At 30.5% G+C, this 20,620-nt stretch overlaps 1 long non-coding RNA gene across 1 annotated transcript; it reads left to right on the forward strand.

Moving 5' to 3' along the window:
- The first annotated feature begins 973 nt into the window (after positions 1-973).
- On the forward strand, positions 974-2,930 carry LOC131634894 (uncharacterized). Its single transcript, XR_009293688.1, has 3 exons — positions 974-1,137; positions 1,232-1,295; positions 2,564-2,930. It is a non-coding gene; the product is annotated as an uncharacterized LOC131634894 (long non-coding RNA).
- Positions 2,931-20,620: the final 17,690 nt, after the last annotated feature.

The following is a 20,620-nucleotide window of genomic DNA, read 5'->3' on the forward strand; positions in this document are numbered from 1 at the left end:
CGTCTTTATATAGACTAACAAATTAAAAGATCAATGAGATTAAATGTTTGTTTGCATTAGTTTATTTGAGTTTACCTAGTAGCATAAATTTTGTGATATTATTTATTTGAGAGAACTCATCGAAACAACTTATGACATTGTTCATAAGATTCTTTTCATCTTATTTTCATAATTTCTTCAAGATAACTAAAATTTATTTTTATATTTTTAATTCAAAATAATAAATATAATATAATAATAATACAATTATTCATATGTATTTAAATAGGCCGGCCTCTTAGGCTTAAAAGGCTTTTTACGTGGCCTGTGGCCTAGCCTTTTTAGCTAAATAGGCTTATAAAAAAGCCTAGGCCTTTTCTATTTATCTAAAAAGCCTGGCCTGACCTAGGCCTATGTAGGCTGGGCCGTACACTACAAGAAACAAGCTCCCTAGCTGCATAATATAGTGACGTGATTATCACGTGTTAAAATAATGGCTGTTGCGACGTGATAATCACGTCACTACATATTATATTAATAAAATATTACAAGTTACATATTAAATGGGTGTGTCAGCATATTTAATTTAAAAAAAAAAATAGTGGCATTATAAGCACGTCGCTAATTGAAAAAATAAAATAAAATAAAAATGGGCGGTGGATTTCAAATGGGGGGAGTTTAAAAATTTTGAAATTCAAACTAGAGACGTGATATTCACGTCGCTAATAAAGTAGCCTGACTCAGTCAGACATTGTGCAGTCTGTTGTTGACCGTTGGCTGAGTAGCGACGTGTATTCCACGTGTGAAATTAGCGACGTGAAATACACGCCTCTGATTGGCAGACTTTTGCAGAGCTTTGCAGAGCAGGTGACCGTTGGCTGATTAGCGGCGTGATTCGCTTTTGGCAAAGTAGCGACGTTGCTTGCCTGTCGCTATATTTTTTATATCTTTCCCGAGCCAGCTCGGTTTCCACCATTATCTCTCATAACTCTTCTTCATTCTCTCAAACTCACCATCTCTCAAACCCATTTCTCTTCTTCATTTTTCTTCTTCATTCTCTCAAACTCACCATCTCTCAAACCCATTTTCATTTCTCTTCTTCATTTCTCTTCAACTCTTCTTCCCCAATCTCTTCCCCAATTTAATTTCAATTGCAAGGTATATATTTCAAAACCATTTTAATTTCTTATTTCATTTTATAAATTATGTTATGCTCTAGTTTTGTTCTTAACTGAAATCTGTTTTTTTGTAGGTATTATTTGTGTTTGAAGGAGCTTCCAAGGGAACATTAGAAGAAATAATAGAGGAAGATAGAGGTATTTTTAGCATTTATATTTTATTTAATGTGTTATTAGGTATAGTTTTTGTATTTGTAGGTATAATTTATTCTGTTTTACACTTTAATGTTTTATTAAATCTAGTATATATTTTATTGAAATCTGTTATATATAATTTTTAAATATTATATTAAATCTGTTATATCTATTATGTATAATTTTTATAATAAAATCTGTTATATCTATTAAATCTGTTATATATAATTTTATTGAAAAAAAATTATTAGTTTTAATAAGATAATATACATGCATGTTATATCTATTATATATATATATATATATATATATATATATATATTTTATTGAAAAAAAGAATATTAGTTTTAATAAAAACAGATTATATATAGATATTTATATTATAAGAAACATATTATAAATGTTATTAAAAATAAGTTTAAAAAGTTATATGTAAAAAACAGAATATAAATATGTATAAAAAGTGATATGTTTTTAAATGTTATAAATGTTATACTAGATTTTAAACATATTATAAATGTTATTAAAAATAAGTTTAAAAAATTATATATAAAAAACAGAATATAACAAATTATATATAAAAAACAGAATATAGATATATATTATTAAAAACAGATTTTTAAAAAATTATAAATAAAAAACAGAATATTATATGTATAAAAAGTATTTATATTAAAAAAGTGAAATGTAAAAGGTATTTATATTTAAATAAAAAATAGAATATTTTATTTGTCACTTTTTTATTTGTTAAAAAGTATTTATATTTAAAAAGTGAAATGTTTTTTAAATAAAAGGTATTTATAGTTAAATAAAAAATAGAATATTTATTTGTTACTTTTTTTGTGTTAAAAAGTATTTATATTTAAAAAGTGAAATGTTTTTTATAATAATTTTTTATAGTTTTTTTATAGTAAATAATAAATTTGATTGATAATTATTAAAAATATATAAAAATAAATATGTATTAAAAAATTTGATTGATAAACAGATATGTTTTTTATAATAATTTTTTATGTTGAAATATTTTTAAAATTGTGTTATATATAATTTTACTTTAAAAATTGTCTATATGTATTAAAAAATTAATGTAGAAAACACCATTGTATAGAAAAAAACAATGTGATGTAGTATTTTTTTTAATATAACTTCTTTTAAAATGATATTGTTTTAAAATTTGTTTAGTTACATGTTGTGATGTAGTAGGTTGAATGATTTAATATAGTTAAATTATAATTATAGTTACTAAAAAGATAATGATTGAATATGTGCAGTATGGAATATTATTTGTACTATCGTAGTTGGATGTACGATAGATTGTATCCAGGAAGAAGTGGACTTAAACCCAATTTTATAGAAGGAGTTAATGGGTTTATAAAGTGGGCGTTTGTTCAGGAATGTTGTCGAAGCGAAGGGGGAGTTAGGTGCCCTTGTCTTAAATGTGACTGTAGATGTATAATTAGTGACCCAGAGGAAGTACAACGTCATTTGTATAGAAGAGGTTTCATTGAAAATTATTGGGTTTGGACGTCTAATGGTGAACAACTGCCGATGAATGTGCCAGAGACTAGCAATACGCATGCTTCAAGCAGTCGTCCGACTATGGAATACGAGGAAAATTTTAATTTGATTGGTGACATGGTTGAGGATGCTTTCGGTGTAAACGTGACCTATGATCAACCTGAAGATTTTGATGGGGAAGAGTTGTCGAATGAGGAAGCACAAAGATTTTATCAGTTGTTGAATGAGATGAATATACCATTGTTTGAGGGGTCGTCAGATTCAAAGTTATCAATGTGTGTGAGATTATTGGCTGCCAAGGCAAATTGGAATGTCCCTGATAGGTGTTTGGAATTCTTCATAAAAATGATGTTGGACTCAACTGCAACGAAAGACAACTTGCCTAAAACTTTTTATGAAGCAAAGAAGTTAGTGTCGAGGTTGGGTTTAAGTGCAAGAAAAATTGATTGTTGCACTAATGGTTGCATGTTGTTTTATGACAATGAGTTTGGTACTAATGATGGATTGTTGGAGGAATGTAAGTTTTGTGAAAGTCCAAGATATCAAGTCCAAAGTAAAGCCGTTAACCGTCAACAAACACGTGTAGCAGTGAGGTCCATGTTTTATCTCCCGATTATACCAAGGTTAAAAAGAATGTTTGCTTCAATGCATAGTGCAAGTCATATGACGTGGCATCATACAAACAAAACAATTCCAGGCACTATGCGACATCCATCTGATGGCGAGGCATGGAAGCACTTTGATCGGATGCATCCTGATTTTGCCGCAGAACCTAGAAATGTCAGGCTGGGATTATGCTCTGATGGATTTACTCCGTATGTCCAAGGGTCGGGAACTGCATATTCTTGTTGGCCAGTTATTGTAACCCCTTACAACCTCCCTCCCGAGATGTGCATGACAAAACCATACATGTTTCTGACATGTATCATTCCAGGCCCGTCGAGTCCAAAAGCTGGAATTGATGTCTACTTACAACCTTTAATTGATGATTTGAAAAGGTTGTGGATTGGAGAATGCACTTATGATATATCCCGTAAACAAAATTTTACTTTGCGACTGGGGGACCTAGCTATCCATTCCAGCAGACTGGGGGACCTAGCTATCCATTCCAGCAGACTGGGGGACCTAGCTTTCCATTCCAGCAGACTGGGAGACCTAGCTTTCCATTCCAGCAGACTGGGGGAGCTAGCTTTCCATTCCAGCAGACTGGGGGACCTAGTTATTCGTACCAGCAGAGTGCTGGACCTAGCTTTCCACCACAGGTCCCCCCAGGTTTCCAGCAGACAGGGGGATCTCGCACCACACATCCGACACAGGTGCCCCCATCCTTCCAGCAGACAGGGGGATCACGTACCTCACCTATACCTCCAGGCGGGGATGATCATGTGGAGGTAGATCAGGATGATATTGAGCAGGATGAGGATGATGTTTTGTTGGATGGCGATAATCTTCAGGGGGACGATAATCCGGATGAGATTCAAATCGTCGATGGCAGATATTATATTACGCCTGTTGGACATAAGTAAGTATCTTATTTAAAATTTTTTAATTAATATAAATTTTTTATTAATATAAATTTATATTTAACGCATGCTAATTCAAATTATTGTTGTTTAGTTTTACTCCGAGTCGGACAGCTGCAAAGTGTGTGAGCTATGTGATTCAGCAAATGTATAAAGATGCTTGGACGAGATTTGGAGAAGTTCCAAATAAGGATGATTGGTTTAAAAAATTTAAGGTATAATTAATTTGTTTTTGAATTATTATTTATTTAAAAAAAATATTATAATTTTCTAACTGTTTATCTTAATGTCAACAGGAAAAGTGCACATGGGATGTTTTGAGCGAGAAGGCTGTTAAGAAAGTCTTTTTTACTAGGGCATCAAAAAGACTTTCTGACACCTTACGACGTGTTAGAAAGCGTTGGGAACGTGATAGTAGTTATCCCGCTTGGGTGGGCAAAGACACTCTTGATAAACTTCTGGTCTATTGGGATTCACCTCAATTTAAAGCTAAATCTGAAAGTGGCAAAAAAATGAGGGCATCTGAAAAAGGTGGGCACGTTAATGCTGGTGGAAGTATAAGCACCTACGAACATATGCGACGCATGGTAATTACTACCACTTATATATTGAAGTTATGTTTTGATTAATTATTATATATGTATTTAAATAAAGTTCATTTTATTATTTAGGAAAAGAGGTTGGGGAGAAAACCACTCATGGTTGAGTTAGTTAAGGAGACTCGGACGAAAAAGTCGGGAGAGTATGTTGACGAGCGTACACGGCAAGCTTTGGTAAGTTATTCAATTTACATTATGAATATTTTTTTTTATTTTAATGACAACTTTGTGACGTGATTTTCATGTGGCAACTAAGAAGTTGCAGCATGATTTACATGTGGCAACTGAGGTTGTGGCATGAGAATCACGTGACAACTGATTTTTATTTTATTTAAGTTAAATTTAATTTAAGTTTTATATTTAATATTTTTATTGTATGTGTAGGAGGATTATCAAGAAAGGCTTGTAGAATTTTTGGTCACTAATCCGAAATTTACTCCTAGCGAAGGACAACCGCTTCATCCAGATGTTGATTTTTATATTTGGAATGAAGTCATTGGCGGAAAAGGTCGTAATGGATGTTTTTTTGGTGGTGGAAGTATGGCGGGATGCTTGAGAAGTGGTGATAGAAATTTATTTGAAAGAGTAAGAGATGGGGAAGGAACGTCACGCCCAGCACAATTGTCCAAACAAATGATGGAAACAATAAGACAATTGGCGATAAGTGAGGCGAGACGCGAGTCAGAGCAACGTGAGATGGCGTTAAAAGCCCAATTAGAGGAGCAACAACGGCAAATAGAGGCAATGAGTAAGAGGCAAGCGGAGATGGAGGGGCAACAAAGCCTAATAGAGAGAATGGCCAAGAGGCAAGCGGAGATGGAGGAGCAAATGCGGCTATTTATGCAATTCCAGGGAAGCGGTAATCAAATGTTTGGTGGAAACGTTGGAGTTGGTGGTGCCTCGACAAATCAACAAGATAATGATGAAGATTTAAACCTTGATGATTTTCCCGATCCAGGAGATACTTAATTATTATGTAATATTAATTATATTTTACTTTTAGTTTTAATTTTAATGTATGAAACATATTAAATTTTAATTGATGTATGATGAATTTTAATTTATATTTTGTTTATTACTTATATTTTAAATTTTATTATATTATTCAATAAATATATTTTATTAATATTAATATTCAAATTATTTATTAATTATATTTTATTATATTAATTATAATTCATTATTAATAATAAAAACCTTTTTTAATAATAATAATTAAAATTTTTTTATTAAAAAGAATTATGCTTTGTGGCATGATAAACATGTCACTATATTTGTGACATGCTTACCACGTCGCTAGATGCATATTAAAAAAAAAAAAATTTGTTTTGTAGTGGCATGCTTCCCACGTCACTAATCAGTGTCATGAAAATCACGCCACAAACTTTCTCCGTTTCTTGTGCCATCCCTGCAAACCTGCAGCATGTCTGCTGTGCCAGAAATATGAGTTGGATTGTGCGTAGGATATAGCGACGTGAATTACATGTCACTGAATAGTGACGTGAATACCATGACACTACAAGTTTACCACCTCTCCCCCTGCGACGTTTTCTTTCACGTCGCAAATTATGTGTGGTGACGTGATGTTCCTTTTTGTGGCGTGGGAATCACGTCGCTGGAGAGAACATTTTTTGTAGTGGTAGGCCCCTGTTAGTCGGCCTGGCCTATTCCCACCCCTACTATCAACCAACCATGTGGTATTGTGCGATAAATACTCTAAAACGGATCTTCATAGCATATCCATTCGCGTGTCTATATATTTATATTATATATGTTTCGATTGTCATATGTATGCAAGAAACATCGTAAGGTGTCATTTTAGGTAAGTATTTGGTAAGCACTAATTGGGAATTAATAATTGAATAAGTATGGTTATGAGCAAGTTGTTGGTGTTGAAGGGAGCAAAACAGTGGGTTGGTTTAGTTTTCATATGAAACTAGTAACTAACCCGTGCGTGTGCACGGGTTCTGATATGGGACGCGCATTTGTTTCAGATGTATATTTTTTATTAGAAAAATATCTGGTATATGTGGAAAAATAATAATTGAATGTACAGAAAAATGTCTGGTATCTGTGAAAAAATAATGATTGAATGTTTAGAAAAATGTCTGGTACCCATGAAAAAATATTAATTGAATAGAAAAATGCCTGGTACCCCCGTGAGAAAATAATAATTGAATGTATAGAAAAATATCTAGTACCCGTGAAAAAATAATAATTGAATATATAGAAAAATATCTGGTACCCGTGAAAAAATAAAAATTGAATGTTTAAAAAAATGTCTGGTACCCGTAAATAAAATAATAATTGAATGTATAGAAAAATGTCTGGTACCCGTGAAAAAATAATAATTGAATATATAAAAAAAAATTTGGTACCCGTGAAAAAATAATAATTGAATGTTTAGAAAAATGTCTGATACCTGTGAAAAAATAATAATCTTAATATATAGAAAAATGTCCGATACACGTAAAAAAAATAATAATGAAATATATAGAAAAATGTCTAGTACCCGTAAAAATGGAATAAATTGGATAACTGTTGAGTCTTATCTTCTAATGTTTTTTATGCTAATGTTTTTTAAAATTTAAAAATATATAAAAAAATTAATTAAAAAAAAACAATTTTTTAGTTGATTTATAAATTCATGTATTATCCAGTCAAGGATATGCCTATATTACTTGCTTCAATGGAAAGTTTACGCAGTGACATTAATTGGTCATCACTTACTTTCATATGGGGGGATTGTAGGACACTATTTTTAACACGAGTAAAATCTAATATTGGCTTGCCACTGTATTGTACACTTCAAAGGAATAATATAGAATGTTCAGAGAAATTGCCAACCTTTTCCTTGTACTTGTTTTAAACTAATTCAGAATGTCCAAGTTAAGTAGCTGAAATTTATGGTTTAATTTTGATAAATATAAATATTAAAATTTATATTGGTTTTATAAATTTTTGTTGCAATTATTGATGTGGGAAAAATTGTTCTCTAAACTATAAACAACAATATTTAAATAGAGATTGAGTAGCTGAATTCAGTGGTTGAATTAAAAGTGAATTGTTCAGGCACAACAAATTAGCTCCAAGTCTAAATGAAATGTTCCATTGTTTAATTTGCCATTTTTTTTTTTGGCATACAGCCAATTTTTCAGCTGTTATTTACAAATCTATTTCAAAGTACCATAAAATTAATTGAGCAATGAACCGATGAAGCATAAAAAACTATAACTTTTTTGAAACAATGTCACATTGATGAGCAACAAACACTTAAAATCTGAGATACACCTATATAGCAATCAAAGTTAACAGGCTAATGTGTAAACTTAAAATATAGAATTAAAATGATTGCAAGGACCAGAGCTGGCATCAAGGAACCAACGATCCATTTGTTCCTGCTCATCCTCTCAGTACCATGAAAGGCTAATTCTTTAGCTTCTATCCTTTCCCATTTAGCTTGAGTATTATATGTTAAATGCTTCAGCCCATTCCTGTAAACTTTTGGTAACTTATATGTTAATGGCTAATTCTTTAGCTTCTATTTCCTGTGTAGTAACTTATAAAACTGAGTTAGTCCCATCAAAGGTACATGAACACTAATTTCAAAGGAGAACACATCAACCTATACAATTCCGAATTCAATATCAAAAACCAAAACATATATCAACCTTTCCACTCCATTATGGACCCCTCAACCCCACCCTCTTCAAAATTCTTAAATATATCCTCTGATAATCAATGCCAATATCACTCATATCAACTTATATATATATATATATATATATCATTCTGTTTGAATTTAGAAAACAGATATATGATTATATAAAAGCTAATTTAGCTAAAGATTAAAAGAATATCAGTGTTAATTCAATTAATTTCAATGTTTATCAGACAAACTCACCTTGTAAACTGTCTCCCTTGTAAGCATAACTTGAGGTGTTACAGTCAATTCCTCATCACTGTCTGAGCCATCACCATCCGCAAACACCTAGACAACAGCAAAACACATCACCACAATAAGAAACCAAACCATACTACATCACTTAAATTCAATTTTATAAAAATAAGGCATATAGTTAGAGATAAAAAGTTATATGCTGTATGAAGGTGGGAATGATAAACAGGAGACTGAAATTGCACTGCCAATAAAGATGAAATCAAATTTTCCTTTGAAGAGACACGGTAGAAATAGTGAGTTCCCGTGTTGTCCAAAAGAGTCTCTTGTGTTCCTTTAATATTAACTCTATAGAACATTTCTTTATCACTGTCTACACTCAGTGCCACTGCCGCCATTCCTTTTCCACCTGCCGATGCAATCACAGTGTTCTGCAACCATCACACACAGAGTTAGCAATAGGAACCTAATCAATTGGAAAATCAAACTTCACTAATTAGTCATTCAAACTAAGCAAGTTAATAATTATATATCTCTTCCTTAATAATTATATAGCAGCACTATACTATACTGCTATAGCATATCAGAATTGTGACAAACCGACATTGGGGAATTCTGTCAATGAGTCAATCACTCCAACATGAACCTGCTTGCAATAGAAATATATTTAAGGTTGAATAGGTAGATAAGTACTAGGAATATATTTTCATTTTAAAATCAAGGTATCTCCGGGTGACAAAAACATAAACAAGTTTTATAAGGTAATTAATTGAGATTCAATTAAATAGTCATTCTTATCAACTTTTATTTTTATATAAACGGAATATACTTTATGCTCAATCTAAATATTATAAAATTTAATTTTTAAATAAAGGGTAGTGCTAACGAGTGTTCCAGGATATTGGTTAAAAGATTAAAAAGATAAGTTGAGCATTGTTTAATAAAGTAAAAAAAGATAAGTTTTTTGTAAAATATATGTATTCAATACATTGAAAACATAAATAATTAACTTTTAAAAATATATTATATGTAGTGAATACAGTGGATATATAATAATTTCTTTATACCTCTGAAGCACTCGTTAGCATGACCCTTAAAGAAAATAGAAGTATAATAGGTGTCAAAATTTACTCTACATAATTGTTTATTTAAGATTAGATTCGAATCAGTTGAACTAGAAGAATTGTCTTCTTAATTATAATTACAATCACAATTAAAAAATATTTATTTTGTTATGAGAGAGTTTTTTTTTGAAATCTTGTATATGATCATATTCAAGAGAATCAATTCTACTGTTCATTAGTAGGGGTCTCATTTAAAATCAAAGCAAAGCTCTATATGGACTAACTCAACACAAGGGTTGTTAGCATCTAGCTGGATTCGTGTTATGAGACAGGTTGATTATGTGTTTATAAATAGGCGTAATTCAACTCTACAAAACCGACTTGTAGGCGATGATTGTTCCATTTATAAAGACATATTCAGACTATTTATTGTTCGATGTGAGACTCTTAACACGCTCTCTCACGCTTAGGACTGGACCGAAAACTAATTAAATAAATCAATTTAAAATACATTTATAAATCACAGTTACTAACAAAATTTATTTAAATATTATTTTTGTAATTTTAATATATCCATTTAAAATTACATTTCTAGATCATAAGAAAAACACATCGAAAACTAATTAAATAAATCAATTTAAAATACATTTCTAGATCACAATAACTAACAAAATATATTTAAATATTATTTTTGTAATTTAAATATATCCAAAAAATATATATTTTTTAAAATTGAATTAAACCGTTCGGTTTAACTGGTTGGAGTTGGAAACTGTGGTGACTCCGGTTCGATCAGCCATGTAAAATCGTAGGTGGGTCGGATTGGACTGTTCAAAATCATTCAGATCAAAAAATTGGAGCCGATTTTATAAAACAGCCCGATTCAAAAAATATATATTATTGGACAATTTTAATATTTTATTATTAAAAAATTAAAAATAATTATTATGCTAGAATCAATATTTAAAACAATTTTCCTTAAAAAAACACTTCTTTAGCACAAGAGTATCACAAATTTCTAAAATATAACATTATATTATAGCTTAGTTTCTTTAAGCATACTATTATATTGTCTAATTATTTATATCATTGATCTTATAATATTAAATTTGTAATGAATTTTTAAAATATTTGTTTTATTAATTTGTGAACATATGATATGCACTTTATTCATAAATTTTAACTTTATATTGTTAATTTATTTAATAAATGTACAACAATATATTTAATCGGTTGAACTAAATAAACCCTAAATTAAAAGTTTTGCTAGTTTGATATTCGATCCAATTTTTATAATATTAACATCGTGACCAAGACTTACACATTTAAATATGAAAATAATTGTTGATAGATTCGTATGTTTAACTCCATTTTTAGAAAGAGAAATTAATTTTATCTTTTAAAATTGATTCTATGTTAATACTATATTTTTAAAAGTTTGCCGTACAATCAACTTTTAAGTTTTAAACATATTTTCCAACACAATTTGACATGAACTATATATACAAACATAAAACATTTAACATTACATTCACTTCTAACCTAAATCAGTTTATATTATAAATTGATTTTAAAATTTTGTATATCATGAGCATTATTTTTATGGTTTATCTTTCGGCTCAATGTGCATCCAGCCTGCTTTTGTTAATATATTTGTAACCATACTCACTTTGGAGATTGTAGAAAACGCCAAAGAAAATGCTTATATGGTTGGCGTTTTAACTTTTACTTAAAAAGAAGAATAAACTTTTAATGAGTAATAGCACTATATATTTAACACGTACAGAGTACACACCAGTTACTGCTTAATAAGGAAGTATTTTTGGACTTATGCCAACATTTCTAATGCTTTGGTTTCTTCTTTTCAAGAATCTGCATTAAAGCTATTTTGCACTCAGGAGTTTGAGATGTTCAAAGAATTTTTAAATAAAGCATTTTAATATAAAAAAAAAAATTGTTAGTAGGTCATTCCACTTTACAATAAAAGGAATTGAGATCTTAATTGACAGTTGGCATCGGAGAGAAAAAATCATTAAAAGAAATATTTTATTTTATTTCATCTTCAAAATTATTAAAAATTACAATTGAGAAACCTAATATTTAAAGGCCTAAGATAAAAAAAAAAAAAAAAACAGTTAGATCTGTTTGCGAGTTTGGAGAGGAAGGGAGTGCAGAGTTTTCGAAAATATGAAGAATTGGGTGAAAAGAATAAAAAGATTTTGGGTATCAGGGTTTTAAAGGTTTTGATTTTACTCAAAACACCAAAAACCCCAAAAAAATGTGGGAACTCAAAAATTGTATTGAGCAAGGGTTTTGGAGGGCTTCCATAAGTTTTCCAAATATCTTTTGAATTGTTATACTACTTTGAAAATTAAAAATTTAGTAATGATAATGACTCTTTTATCATTCTAAACAACATCATTTTTTCAAAAAATGTCAAATATTTTTCTATATTTTTTAAAAATTTCGTTTTCGGAAGCCTTCCCCTCTCCTCCAAATTCGCAAACATAGCTTTAGAGAATAAAACTCTAGCCAACTAATTGAACATTTTACTTGCCAACCCAAATTATACCTGACACCTCCTATTTTTCATTATTACAGAAATATTTTTGATAAAATGAGAACAATTATTTTCGTATGAAATTTTTGGTAGTTCATTTGAAATTTTCGATAAATTGTAATTAGTTTTAAAAATTTTAAAATTTGTGATAAAATCCTGTAAATTTTAAATTTTCTAACAAAATACTAGAAATTTCGAAATTGCGGGTAAAATCTCCTGAAAATTTTAAAATTTCAGACAAAATCTACAGAAATTTTCAAAATTTTTGGTAAAATCTCCCGGAAATTTTTGAAATTTTCGGTAAATTCTTCCAGAAATTTCAAAATTTCTGATAAAAATTTCACTTTTTTTAAAAAAACTTTCCGGTATGTGCTTTAATTTTCGATATCGCCTAGAAGGTTTCAAAAATTTTGGTGAAAACTTTGAACAAGGTTATTATGGTCTTTTCAAACACTTTGGGGGTGCCAGATATAAGTGTGGAATGACAAGTTAAATGCTCCAACTAATTGGATTAATTAAATGGGCCTAATTATAATTAAATGGGCCTATCAGTAAAATTAAAACAAAAAATAATTACAATTTAACATTCACTCTCAAACTCCAATGATTGATACACATTCTAAGTTTGAAAATCAAAGAATTGAAGGAATTAAGATGAAGAAGCTTTATGATCAATTGTGCAACTTAGTTTTTGGAATTGATTGGCATGGGGTTATGGTCGGTACTGACTTTTTAGAACTAAGGCAAATATTAAAATGAACCCCTAATAAAAAATTGAGCAACTAACATTGAATTTTGATTTTCCTTTTTTAGGTTATGTTTTTCCCTTTTATTTTAGGGAGAGAGGAGGTCATTGTGTCAGGCTCAAAGGGAAGAGTGGTGGTTGTGGTTGTCGCTGAAGTTGACGAGGACACGGTGGCTGGCGCGTGGGAGGCGAAGGTTCGACTGTGAAGAGCTAAAAAGGAGATAGATATGTGAAAACGTGAAAATATATTGAGGAAGAAGATGTGCATTTTATATTAGTATCGATGCAATCAACGCATGGTCGTCTCAAACAATTTGGAGACCTTGTTCTAATTTTAAAAACGAGTCTTCAATAAAAATCATCGTTTATTTAACTAAAAATTAGGGATGATAATCACTTTAAATTAAATTATTTTATTATATTATTATAAAACAAAATCTAATAATATATCTCTTTATAAAAAAAACCACCAATAGTTAAGTGGTATATCTTATCATAAAAATTTTATAATAAATAATTTAGTCATATAATAATTTTTTAAATATTTAGTTATGAAAATACATATTTAGATTTTACATTAAAGGTTAACGATTAAGAAATGATTATATATAAATATAAAAGCAAAAACTAGAAAAGTATTTGATTAACTTGGTTGATCTTTGTAGAACTTGCATTTTTCAATTGCATGGTTTTAATTCCATTTGACATTATTTTTTGACAATTTATTAAAAATTTATTAAAGTTATATAAATGAAGGAGTCAAGATTCCAACACGCGACCCGACCTTGTAGCAAAACATTTTGTCCATTGTGTTGCAGATGTAATATATATTAAATTTTTAACATACTGTATATATAATCATATTATTATTTAATTTACAAAGCCCATCACCAAAAATTTCGAGGCCCCATTTTTTTTAGGCCTTGGACCGTGGGTCTGGTTTCCCTGGCCAGCCCTGCTGGGTGAATAATATTTGCTTGAATATATCTCGTATTAAATGAAAATTCATTTCAATATGTTTTGTGCACTCGTGGAACATCTCGTATTAAATGGAAATTCATTTCAATATGTTTTGTGCACTCGTGGAACACCGGATTAGTGGTGATATTGATAGCATTTGTTTTATCATGATAAATTGTGACAAACAAAGGATGGGATATACAAAAGTCTTATAGTAAATAAAGCAACCATTAGGCCTCACAGGATGTGTTAGGCAACACTTTATACTCGACCTCTAAAGAAGAGCAATAAACCACCAGTTGTTTCTTGGTTTTCTAGCTGTTGAGGTTTCTTCCAAGAAAGAAACTAAAACCAGTTTTGGAACTTTTGGTGATGGGACATGCTCCCTAATCCGAGTCGGTGAAACCTGTGAGGTTGAATTTGGAGTCCTTTCTGAAATAAAGACCTGTGGAGGGAGCTTTTTTGAGGTACCAAATGATTCTAAAGGCCGTTTGTTAATGAGATTGTATTGGTGTGGACATATGTTGGCTTAATATGCAAACAGAGTAAACAATGTAAGGACGAAAAATGCGTAAGGTATGATAGTTTACCTATGATGTTTTTAAACTGAATGGGGTATATGAGTAAAGGTTTAACAGTGTTATCCAATTCGTGGCATGGGTCCATGGGCGTGAATACAGGCTTGGCTCCAAGAAGATCAATATTCTCCAGCAGGTCAAGGCAATATTTGTGGTGGCACAAAGTAATGCCTTTAGAAGATCTAGCTATATCAAATCCTAGAAAGTATCTTAAATATCCAAGATCTTTGATGCTAAACTTCTTGTCTAAAATTCTTTTAATTGTTGAAATATTAGTGATGTCTGTACCTACAAGAATCAAGTCATCCACATATACCAGAATAATAATAAAATGATCGTTGGAACTTTTTGTGAAAAGAGAATAATCAAATTTGGATTGAGAAAAGTGGTGTTAAAAAAATATAGCATCTCTAGAGATAAAAACATTTCTATTGGCAAGGTAATGCATAATGAAACCCTTGAGACTAGATTTTATACCTACATATATACATTTTATAGACCTATAGTATAATTTGGTCCTATGGAGAGTATGGCTACAAGCATAAACTAACTAGTTAAAAATCTTAAGACTAGAATAATCTAGAATAACATTATGAAGCAAAGTAAAAGGACATTTGTAATTGAGTAATTTGTAAGGTTATTCGATAATGATATGGAATGCATAAGACAAAACATATGACCAATTTGTTTTGGTTAGATTGAAATAGGAGAGCACAGGTCACCCCAAGGAGGTATTGATGTATCCTTTTAACTAATCCATTTTACTGGGGAGTATTGACACATGAGGTGATTAATACCTTGAATTGAGTCATATTATTTTTAATGAATTCTCGTCCATTATCAAATCTTATGGTCTTTATGGTATGTTAAACCGAGTTTGAATGAAAGTGAAAAATGATTTAACTAAAACAGAGGTTTCAAACTTAGTTTCATCGAAAAAATCCAGCAATAATGACTAAAATCATCAATGATAGTGAGAAAATAGGCTTAAATAGTCCTTTGATCCCTGTATGTTGGCATGTTTTTGTTCTTCGTCTCTGTATTTTTATTTTTGAGTATAAAGTCCTTAAATGTTAAATTTCATTTGATTTTAGTCCCTAAAGTGAAAATCCGCAGGAAAATCTGCAGGTTTCCTGCGGATTTTCCTTCGAATTTCCTGCGGATTTCAATTTTAAGGACAAAAACTAAAAGAATTTTAACATTCAGGGACCATTTCCAAGAAAAATAAGATACAAGGACGAAAATTAAAAACACGCTAACTTACAGGGACCAAAAGACTATTTAAGCCTGAGAAAATATTTATGTCCAAGCATAAAGGGGGTGGAAATAGGTTCCCAAGGATCCATTTCAATCAGATCAAAATAGTGATAATATTTAGTAATAATATCAAGAAAATATAATCATTTTTATTTAACATGAAAGCAAGTATCACAAGGATCAGAGGATTTATGCAAATTGTGTAAAGGAAAAAAATATTGATATGAAGCAAAGTTTCATAAGAAGGTTGTCCTAATCTATTGTGCCACAGGGTATAATTATTGGGCATGTGTTTATTAGGGGTAGAAATATGTTTGGGAAACAAATCAGTATTGATAGTAGGGAAAGTAAGGGAGTATAAGCAGTGGCGGAACTGAGGGGTGACAGGGGAAGGCCACGGCCACCCCTTTAATTTTAAAAAAAAATTATATATTGGAAAATACGAAATTAACCTTTTGTGAAATCTAACTTTTTTACCCTTATCTGAAATCATGCTTAGGTTAAAAAATACAGAAGATAAGAGTTTCACAGTTCCACCTTTCTCTTCGGCGTGTGTGTGTGCCACCGTCGGAACCGAAAAAGTGCCACCGTCAGAACCAAAATAGTTAAAATTGTTTTATTGCATCTTTTATTCATCTAATCTAACAGGTAATTTCTTGCTTCATCCATGAATCATGATGGGGGTTATAGATATTACCCCCTTTTAGCTTATTATAGCGGCGGAATTAAGTTAACAATTTTTAATATGGATTTATAGATATTGTATTGCCCCATTTTTAATGAATAGTTTCTATTTAGTTTTAGTGGTATACTCTTTTGTTTGGATATTGTATTAGTGAATGAAAATAATCTCTATTTGTATTAGTGGAAATTATTTTCATATAATGTGTGTTTGGAAATATACAACAACTTGAATATGGTTATGAAGAAATTAGTGTTATCATATTTTTGTTTACATTAGGATGTTTTCATTAGTGGAGGAATCAGTTTGAATACTTTTTATTTTTGTTTGCATTATGAAGAAATTATTTCCATATAAAAATGTTTGTATTAGTAGAAATTAGTGTTATAAACTTGAATCTAATTAATTGATTATTATATCATATAGTATGATTAAGCTGCTACTTTCTACTGCCTGCTTCTACAATGTCATGATATAATGCGGCTCTTCTTTTCATTTTTGGTTGTTGGAAAAGAAAACATATATAGTATATAAATCTGAATTATGAAGCTTGATATAGTTGATTAAGATTGAAGTTTAAATGATAAAAATATGAAACTTGATATATAGTATATAATCTCTGTGTTGAAATTTGAGGTTTTGGACATTTGTTTATAGTTGATTACAATTGGTCTTATTTATAATTAGTTTATAAAGTTTTTATCTTTTAATTTATATATATGGTCTCTAAATTAATATATATACATCCTCTAAATTTATTTTACGTTAGCGGTCATCCCACTAAAATTTATTTGGCTCCGCCACTGAGTATAAGTCTTGATGTAATCTAGTTGCACCAATTTTCATTAGGCTATGGGCCCCTTGTATGAGACAGTGAGTAATTATAAAAACTAAAGCATAGGTTAAAAATATGTGAGTTTAGATGCATATATTCAAATAGTGTAAGAAGAAGGAATATATAAGACATCATGAAGATAAAAAAAAAAAATTTGAGTGAACACTACTACAAATATTACAGTTTATGACAACATTTTCACCTTACGTAAAAAAACACAGAGGTATATTACCTTAACGCGCCATGTTTTTTTCTTTTTAAATTGAACAAACTATTTCGTCAATTTTTGTAGAAAATTGAAGGGTAAACCAATTCAAGTTATCCAATTTATGTTTTAAATTTGTTTATCCATCAGTTTTGCTAGAAAATTGAGGGTAAACTAATTACAGGCTTCAAATTCCGGCAACTTCAGTTTATGTTTTTAATTAAAAAATAAGCCATTCTCACCTCAATTTTGTTTACTAATTATAGCTAGCTTAACTTGTAGCGTTCAATTTCACTTACCTAACAACATATACTAAAAAAACACCCACAAAACCCTAACGAAAAGCTCTAAATAACAAGAGCCCTAAACACATATCATCCTCCAACTTGTGAAAAAGAAAGAAAATAGGAAGATGATATGTGTTTTGAGCTCTTGTTCGCTGCTTCTTCTTCTTCTTCTTCTTCTTCTTCTTCTTCTTCTTCTTCTTCTTCTTGACTTCACTTCTCTTCACTTCTTCTTCACTATTCATGCTACATTATCATTGTTGTTGTTTTTATTGTTGTTTGTTGTTGTTGTTGAGACTCAAAACCTTAGAGGTTTAATCTTGTTTTTTTTTTTAACTGAGATTGATGTTATATGATGTTATTTTTGTTTAAATAAATATGTTATCGGTTTATTGAGATTGATGTTATAATTTTATTATTGGTGTTGTTGTATTTTTGTTGAGAGATTGTTTTTAAGTTATTGTTTAATGTTAGTTAATGTTTAATGTTAGTTGTTGTTTAGATTGAGATAATGTGAATGTTGTTGTTGTTTATTGTTGTTTTTGAATTGTTGATGTTATTCTTGTTGTTGTCGTCTAGTATTTATACTTAGAAATTTATTGAAATCTATATGTTTATGGTTTAGTTGTTGAATTTGAGTTTGAGACTAAGATTATATTTTTTGTGATTCCTTATGCATCTCTCAACTTGTTCCTTTAAACATGTCAAGAGGACATTATAGTGGGAAAAAATATAGTTGAGTTTATTATATCTAATATTGATTGTTTATTTCACTAACCCCACTCTTTGAACATGTAAACTACTAAATTGTTTTTGGAAATAATAATGTGAAAAATTATGTTGTATTTGAAAAACATCTTATACTAATCAATGTCTTTTTAGCATTCCGCAATTCGTCATTCATCTCACGTTCTTTAATTGTTAAAATCTCTCCAACACTTCTATTTTTCGTTCAACTTTCTTCCACACCTGTTGAATGAACAAGTATGGAAGTGTAGTTCCTTTTGGATTGACTATATGGATTCACTGCATTCTGCAAAACAACAACATTCAAAAGTGTTCAAAGTGTTCAAGATTAATTTAGCTAGCTTAAGCTATATGGAGGTACATAAGGGACGTGTTGAACTCAATGTTCCAACATTTTGGTACGACATCTGGGCCCTGCGCAATAGGTCAATGATGTGGCATTTCAGAATAGTTTGTGGTCAAAGAATGGATCAGATTTTGTTATTATTGGTTTAGAAATATGATTAGGTGATTTATTTGACAGATGGATGAAGATCAATTTATATTTAAATGAGGATTTAAATTTGAATTTGAATTGTAATAAATCATACTGTGTTGGAAAGATTTATGGAACATATAATATCCAACAAATTCTGCATTATTTCTGGACGAAATTATATCAAATATCAAAGGATAAAAACCCTAAATTATTATGCTATATAAGGAGCTCAAACCTACAATGGAAAGCGAGCATTCATATTGAAGATTTTAGAGTGCTAGGTTTACAAGAGTCCTTGTTTTTTTGTGTACATCATTCTATATTTCAGTAACTTAGCATAGTTGTAGGTTTGTCTATTTAAGTTGTAAATCCAAGATCACTCATATTGTTTAATTGAAATTAATCACTAGGGTTTAGTGATTAAAAAACTAAGGGGTTAGTGTTTGTGTAATACGGTGAACTGACTTTATCGAAATGTCGCGGATAGCAAGAGTCGCCACCGACTTTTATTTTATCCAATTTGAAAGGCTAAAAGAACAGGAAAGACCTTTTTGAAAAGATTTTGAGTTCGGGGGGTAACTTATACAAAGGGAAGGTGTAAGGAACCCTTTATATCCATGGTTATCCATGGGCTCTTAATTGCTTAGCTCACTTAGTTTTTGAAATGTTTGAATTCGCTTGAAAAGATTTTCGAAGAAGAACTTTAGCTTGTAAATAAGCGTAGTCTTTTTGAATTTGATTTTGAAAAGGAGTGGAAAAAGATTTTGAATTTAGAGCAAGCAATTAATAGCAACTACCCTAAGTTAGAAAAATTGTCCTTTTAGTCTTTCGGGTGAAAGGGTCTATCCATACCATAAGAGGGCAGGAAGTCTTTCAATTGGATATTGAAGGGTCATCGAGAAAAGTATCGTTCGCCATAAGACTGTCCCTTGCCATAAAGAGGGCAGGTAGTCTAAGGGAAGGATATAATAGTCATTAATCTTTTTAGGCATCATGCGAGGATACCTTAGCAATTGGGACAATCATCTTATTTTTCCGAGGCAACATCGAGGGACTAGATGATTTTTAATCTCTATAGGCAACCTTGCTTTAGGTATCCTCGGAATCGAGGGACGTGACTATTTAGTACAATCAAAGGCAACAGGCAACAATAAGGCAACAGTATAAGGCAACAAGAGGAATTACCCTAAAGGTGTGTGTGTGGCACAATCATGTGGTTAACTTCGATGACATTTATCTTGTAATTAGTGATCTAAGTTATTTAGCAGGCTTGCACTCCCTAGGATTACTAACCATGGCAGAAAATAAAACAGTTAAAATCCTACGCTATTACAATAAACACCTGCGGGGATGGGGGAAATTAAAAGGCAGAAGAATAAACCTAATCTATTACAA

This window comes from Vicia villosa, unplaced genomic scaffold (genome assembly GCF_029867415.1).
Source record: "Vicia villosa cultivar HV-30 ecotype Madison, WI unplaced genomic scaffold, Vvil1.0 ctg.001376F_1_1, whole genome shotgun sequence".
NCBI classification, from domain to species: domain Eukaryota; kingdom Viridiplantae; phylum Streptophyta; class Magnoliopsida; order Fabales; family Fabaceae; genus Vicia; species Vicia villosa.